Here is a 7,397-nt window from a genome sequence, read left to right as displayed (position 1 = left end):
GCTATTCTGTTTGCATACAATGTGAACTTCAAACCAAGAATGATCAAAAGAGATAAAGAAGGTCACTATATACTTGTTAGGGGAAAACTGCAAGAGGAAGAGATAATAATCATAAATATCGATGCATCAAATACAGAAGCACCTAACTATATAAGACAAATATTAATATACATGAAAAATCAAATAAGCAGTAACATAATCATAACAAGGGACTTTAACACCCCTTGTCACAAAGAGATAGATCAACTAGACAAAAAAATCAGCAAATAACAGAACTAAACCAAACTTGTGAACAAATGGACTTTGTAGACCTTTACAGAATATTCCACCCAACAACATCAGAATACACATTCTTCTCAGCTACACACAGGATGTTCTCTAAAACAGACCATATACTAGCCCATAGAACATGCTTAAGTAAATGCAAAGGAATAGAAATTATCCCATGCATACTATTGGACCATAGTGCAATGAAATTGGAAATTAATGACAAAAGAAATCACAAAAGCTCCATAAACACATGGAAATTAAATAACACCCTCCTGAACAACAGATGAAATTAAAGAAGAAATTAAACAATATTTAAAACCAAGCAAAAATGCAGATGCAACTTACAGGAACCTATGGGATGCAATGAAAGCAGTCCTCAGAAAGAAATTTATAGCAGTGAATTCCCACATCAAGAAAACAGAATAAGCACAAATAAACACTCTTATGCTGTACCTCAAGCTTCTAGAAAGAGAAGAGCAAGTTAAGCCCAGAGAAGGCAGGAAATTATAAAGATCAGAACAGAAATTAATGCAATGGAGACTAAGAAAACAATACAAAGAATTAATCAATCAAAGAGTTGGTTCTTTGGAAGAATGAATAAAATTGATCAACTCCTAGCCAACCTTATCATAAAAAGGAAAGAAAAAACTCAAATTCATGCAATAAAGAATGAAAAGTATGAAATCATTACAGATCCAGTAGAAATTCAGAAGATCATCAATATCTACTTTGAAAATCTTTACTTTCATAGTGATACAGGAAAATGAAAACTCCCAACCTGAACAATATCTGGGACGAGTTCGTGTTCTCTAAAACCAAAGGATGAATTTTAGGAACAACAGAAGTTTATAGGAATATTGTTGAGGGAAAGAAAGTTTCTGCGCAAGACAGGGACAGAAGCAGGCCCAAGTGGGTTGCCCAAGACTCTGTCTTTTCTAGGAACTTTTATAGAGCAAAACCACGAGGTGAGGCAGGTCCAAGGTGGGGGAAATGGACAAAACTATGGTCAGCCAATAAGAATTGTTCAGGTAAAATTGATTAAATTGGGATCAAATGGGGAAGCAGTCACGTAGCAAGCGGGCATGAATACAGAACAGGGGCTTTTCCTGTAAGGGGCTGGGTCAGTGACTCTTCAAGGTGATCGCTACCTATTTAGACTATCAATCCCTGAGGTCCATCCATAGGGAGGTAAGTGGCTGTGCTTGTTTAATCTTTAGTGGTGAGATCTGGCCCAAAGCAAGTACCACCTCTCCATTTGTAAGGTATCTTGTCTTCCATGCTGGCTCCTTTGAGGGCCTGGCCCTGTCTGACTGCCTATAATATTTCTATCTAACTCAGCCGCCTATAACAATAGGATGGAAAACACAGAGGAAATGGACAGATTTCTAGATACAAACGAATTACCAAAGCTGAATCAAGAAGATATAAAAATCCTGAATAAATATCAGCCAATGAAATTGAAAGTGTAATTAAAAAAAAAAAAACCAGCAAAGAGAAGTCCAGATCCTGATGGATTCACAGCTGAATTCTACAAGAAATTTAGAGAAGATGTAATGCCAATTCTTCTCAAACTCTTTAATGAAATCAAAGGGGAAAGAATTCTCCCTAATTCATTCCTGGAGGCAAGTATTACCCTGATACCAAAACCAGAGAAAGACCCAACCAAAAAAGAGAACTACAGGCCAATCTCCCTAATGAATCTAGATGCAAAAATTCTCAATAAAATACTAGCAAACAGAATGCAGCAAATCATCAAGAAGATTATACATGATGACCAAGTGGGATTCATCCCAGGAATGCAGGAGATAGTTCAATCTATGCAAATCAAGTAATGTAATATACCATATCAACAGAGCCAAAGACAAAAATGACATGATCATCTCAGTAGATGCAGAAAAAGCTTTTGATAAAGTCCAAACTCATTCACGTTAAAAACCCTACAGAAAATCAGAATAGATGGTCTTCATCTCACTCTGATAACTGGGATTAAAGGACTGCCCCAAGGAGCCCCTCCCCCTTTTTTCCTCCCCTTTTTGGAGACTGGGTCTGTCTAAATTTCCCAGGCTGGCTCGAACTTGCGACGCTCCTGTCTCGGTCTCCCAAGTAGCTGGAATTACATTTTTTAAACATTATGTTCTTACTTATCAAGTCTTTGACTGGTCAAAGCAAACAGGAAGTAATGAATGAGAGAAAGGAAAATTTTTAAACCATTTAAAAGGTAGAAAAAAGCATGTAAGGGAGAAAAAAATTTAACAGAAGAAAAATAAAATTAAAGGGTCCGCCCACCCAAGACCCTGTAAGGGCTGAAGCCCGTCTCTAGGCCAGTCCAGGACCTCTGGAGGACTCAGTGTCTCGGTAGTCTTCAGGTCTCAGCTTAAAGCTACCTCTTTCAGGAAGTCTCACGCATGGCTTGGGCGCTGGAAAGTGCGCAAACTGTGCGGCGCAGGACCCCCGGAGCGAGCCTCACCCGCTGCTCAGCCTGAACTGGGCTCGGCTGGGCGGTGCCCCGAGGCGGCACGCGGATTGGCTGGCGGGGCGGGAGAAGTGGGCGGGGCATGGGGACCCTGCGTCCAAAACACTGGGGGAAGAGGGGCTGCCCGAGGTAGCCCTGCGCCTGCAGGGAGCCGGCTGGGCTCTGTCCTGGCGGGAGTCTGGAGTGTCCTGGAGGTAGGTGAGGCACCGCTGCATTCGCAGAACTGGGGGCTCGGGCTCCTGCGTGCTCCCTCTGCGGGGAACGGAGTAAGGAGCAGTTCCTCCGAGGCAGGTACCAGACCTTGTTTCCTTACAATGGAGGAGAGGCCGGGCCTCTGCCAGTGGTGGCGAACCTATGGCACTAGTGCCGCAGCACGCTACTGAAAACACTGAAAGGTTCGCCTTCGCTAATAGACACAGGTGTGCAGGACCGAGCTTTCTGTGTGTCCTGGGCCCTCGGGTGAGCCCTGCCCACGGCCCTCACAATGCCGCATCACCCTACTCCCGTGATAGGGATATACCTGGCTCACACGGGTATAAATGGACCCCATTCCTTTCCCAGTGTACCAGCAGTGTTTGTACATATAACCAGGATCTAGTTTCTGTGTTCAGGAGTGTCTGGAAGCCCTGCTGGGGAGGCTAGACTAAATCACTGGAACGAACTAAAGGATTCAGACGTATTCTACTGAATCTAAAATATTCATACTGTGGACTTAAGAAGTGGGAGGGATTTAGGGAGGCTCGATGCTTCATTGTAAAGTTAAACATATACTTTTAGGAGCAGCTTAAGCCTTCCCAGATTGCTACCTCTTTGCCTCTTCTATCCTAGTTAAGCTTTCCATATGTGTTTATATTTGATCTAATTCCTATGCACTCATTACTTTGGGAGGGGTGGGTGTGTATCTTACTCTGGAAGAAACTCTTATGTGTGTTTAGCATCACTCAATATATGAATATGAATGTGAATTAAAATGGATTGATATGGTTAGAAGGATCTAACAGAGTTTGGCTCAAAATAGTAGGACTTTGTGCAAATAAAAATGATGTCCCTTAGGCCAGATATGACCATAGACACATACTATGGCTCAGGCTGCTGGCTCATGCTGTGTGATTTTATTTGAATTAATGGCCAACCTTTTCAAATCAGAAAATTTCTCTCACCCAAAAATCTAGACTTCCAGCCTCTCTTTAAAAATCAGAAGATGTGGCCAACCAGGGTCTCCATACTTGTGGTCGGGGGGAATTGAGAAGCAGCTCCCTCTCCACTCAGAATAAAATTCCCAGGTTCCCAGGCTCCACAAACCTCCATTGTCTCCTTGACCCTGAAGCAAAATGGCAGTTGTCACTAATCATCTGGTTCATGCCACTGCTTCTCAGGAACTGCCTGACCTCTGACAACTATATAAGATTTTGTGTAGGTGAGGTGCAGAAGGAAGAGCACTGCAAGGAGTCAGGAGTAAAAATACAGAACAGTGAAGAAGCCTAGTTAGGGGGCTGGGGATTTAGCTCAGTGGCACAGCGCCTGCCTGGCAAGTGCAAGGTCATGAGTTTGATTCCTGGTACTGGAAGAAAAACAAACACAAAAATTAAAAAAAAAGGAGAAGCCTAGTTATAGGAGGGCCAGGGGAATCATAGAGCATAGAGTTGCCTCATGGTGGATATTACAGAGAATTATATTATACGAAATGTCCGTGTGAAAAGACAGACACAGAGGGGAAGCACTGGGAAGACGGAAGCAGAAATTGGAATGATGCGTGCACAAGGCAAGGAACATCAAGGACTGCAAGCTGGCACCAGAAACTAGCAGACAGGTGTGAAACGAATTATCCCCAAGATCCTGCAGAAGGAAGCAACCTTGCCAATACCTTGATTTCAGACTTTTAACCTCCAGAACTGTGAGAAAGTAAGCCACCCAGTTTGTGATCTTTTGTTACAAGCTCTAGATAAGAAAACACAGACCTGTAAACCAAAAGGAAGTTCATACTTCCTTTAATAGGTGATAGAAAATTCACTGCTAGATTTATGACCATTGATATCAGCAAAAGCATTGTTTTTATAAGTTGCTTTATCTGGCAGTGTCACCAGCATCCAGAAAAGGCAGAAAATGAGAGATTTCACAGCAATCCAGCAATCCAAAAAGGTTCTGGATTAAGATGAGGTTGGAGAGAACCACAGGAGTTTTCCAAGTTGCTAGTGGGCATAGTGGAAGGGATAGATAGAGAAAGAGGAGTCAAAGATAATTAGCAGTGTTTCTCAAATTTCAGCATCCATAAGCATCTCCGAGGGCTTGTTAAACACACATTGCTGGACAGCACCACCAAAGCCTGACTCAGTGGCTCTGTAATGGTGCTTGAGAATGTGTTTTTCCTGAGTGACACTGATGTTGGTGATGTACGGGTCACATTTTAGGTGTCACTAACAACTGCGTTTGTCTTAAAAATCTCTAGCATATGAGCCTTATGAGTGCAGAGATTTGTCTTGGTCAGTATCTCAGGGCCTACAATAGAGCCCAGACATTTTAAATGTCTTAGTTTGTTCAAGCTGCTATAATAAAAACACCATAGACTGGGTGGTTGATAAACAATGGAAAGTTTCTTTTTCTTTCACAATTCTCCAGGCTGAGAAATCCAAGCTCAAAGTGCCAGCAGACTGGATGTCTGCTGAGGGCCTGCCTCTTGGATCATTATCTTTTCAGTGTTCTCACTTTGTAGAGGAAGCAGAGAAATTCTGTGTTTTTATAAGGGCACTAATCCCATTCATATAGACTGGCCTTCCTAAAGGCCCCACCTCCTAATACTACCACATCTGAGATTAGGTTTCATATGAATTTGGGTGGAGGATACAAACATTCAGTGTAGGCAGTAGCTCATGATAAACATTTGTTAAATAAAACTGATTACTTAGATAGAAATGACTTATAAAAAGAATAAGCCTAGAAGCAAAAATGATGTGTCATTTCTGTTTGATTTATACTGTCAACACGTTAGAGCCAGGCCTGGTGGCACATGCCTGCAATCCCAGCACTCAGGATGCTGAGGCAGGAGGATCACCAAGAGTTCAAGAACAGCCTGGGCTACATGGTGAGTTCAGGCCACCCTGAACTACACAGTGAGACCCTGTCTCAAAAACAAAACAAAAAAAAACCCACATTAGAGTGGAGAGACATTGTAAATATAAGCTAAATGTGGGTTTGAAATAGGAGTTTTAGACTTGTAATTCATTCTGCACAAGGATGGTAAACTGAGCCTTAGTAACAGACATTTAATAGGAGAAAGCTGAAAGAAAAAACCCATAAGGAAGTAATAGAGTAGGTGGAGTATCATATACTATCAAAGCCACAGGAGAAGAGAATTGCAGGGATTATTTAAGCAAAGGAAAATGAAGAGCATTAACTTACTCTTCATTTGTACAATAGTTTTTTTTTTTTAATTGAGCACCATCTATTCAGGAGTTGTTCACAGACTGAGCAAAGTGTCAGCTTTATATAGTGTTAAATCTGTACACTAACACTGTGGATAAGTGATATTATTTCTCATCTACTATGAAAAGAAATGATGCTTGAGGCGAATAAGAAGCTAGGATTCTGCCCTGGCTGTGCCCCCTTCTCAAGTCAAGACTCTAAGTTCAGGACTCAAAGTTGTAATCACTACTGTCACATTTCTGCTCAAAACACTACCTCTGCTGATGATTCAGAAATGTTTCTCTGTCTTAGATTTTCCTCTGGGGCCCCTGATCAGTCGATCCATCATCTTCCAGAATATTTCCTCCTGGACGCCCCGCAGAGGCAAACATAACAAGTGTAAAATGGAACTCATCACTTCCTGTCTCTTCCCCTACTCTTTTAGTCCAGCTGCCCAGCTCTGGCAACTCAAGTTAGAAATCTGAACTCTGTCTGTAATGCCTACTTCTTTCCCTTATGTTTTCTGAGATAGCACCAGTTCCGCCTGGTTTTTCTTCTGTATTGACTCAACCAACTTTTCTGTATCTTAATTGGCAATGGTTCATTTAGGACTCACTGGAGTTTTTTGTTTTGTTTTGTTTTTTGTATTGGGAATTGAACTCACAACCTCGCACTTGCCAGGCAGGTGCTGTGCTGCTGAGCTGTACCCTTGGCCCAACATGGTAGTTTCCTAAGTGATAGCCCAGGCCTAGATCTTACAAGTTCATTTTCCAAAAAGCAGTTGGAAGTCTTATACAGAGATAAATCTGATTATTTAATTCTACTGAGAGCTTCCCATTGCATTCAGAGCAAAGTCCAAACTTCCCAGCCTAGTTTGGAAGGCCCTCCCTGATCTGGCAATTACAGTATTGTCTTCATCTCTTACTGTCTTGTACTCTGCTTCAGACGTGTAGCACCTCCATGAACACATCACAGGTTCTCGAGCCTCCTGGTCTTTGAATATGCAATAGCCTCGATCTGAAACCTTTCCTTTCCCTTTTAGTCTGGCTATCTCTTATTGCCTAGAGGCCTCAGTTTAGAAGCCACCTCCTCCAGAAAGTTTCCTCATTGTTCCCACCTCTAGAGATTGTGAGACTAACTTTACATATATTTGGGAGGCAAACAGATTTCAAAAAGCTATCATGATAACCTTGAGTCAAAAATTAAAGATACTTAAAACCTGTAGCTAGCTGGAACATTTTAATATTCTAAGTTT

At 41.8% G+C, this 7,397-nt stretch overlaps 1 protein-coding gene across 5 annotated transcripts in view; it reads left to right on the top strand.

The window, feature by feature from the left end:
* The first annotated feature begins 2,838 nt into the window (after positions 1-2,838).
* The window catches only part of Znf232 (zinc finger protein 232), a 27,726-nt gene continuing 23,167 nt past the window's right edge, over positions 2,839-7,397 (top strand). For 3 of the 5 annotated variants that reach the window (XM_013522243.1, XM_013522239.1, XM_013522241.1), the window contains exon 1: positions 2,839-2,937. The gene's annotated coding sequence lies outside the window, so the exon portion shown is untranslated. The remainder of the gene's footprint in view (positions 2,938-7,397) is intronic. The other 2 variants (XM_013522240.1, XM_005399638.2) reach the window with 2 other exon arrangements.

This window comes from Chinchilla lanigera, unplaced genomic scaffold (assembly GCF_000276665.1).
Source record: "Chinchilla lanigera isolate Chin_1 unplaced genomic scaffold, ChiLan1.0 scaffold00066, whole genome shotgun sequence".
Lineage (NCBI taxonomy): Eukaryota > Metazoa > Chordata > Mammalia > Rodentia > Chinchillidae > Chinchilla > Chinchilla lanigera.
The sequence above is the reverse complement of the archived record's forward strand: the minus strand, read 5'-3'. Positions and strand labels throughout refer to the sequence as shown.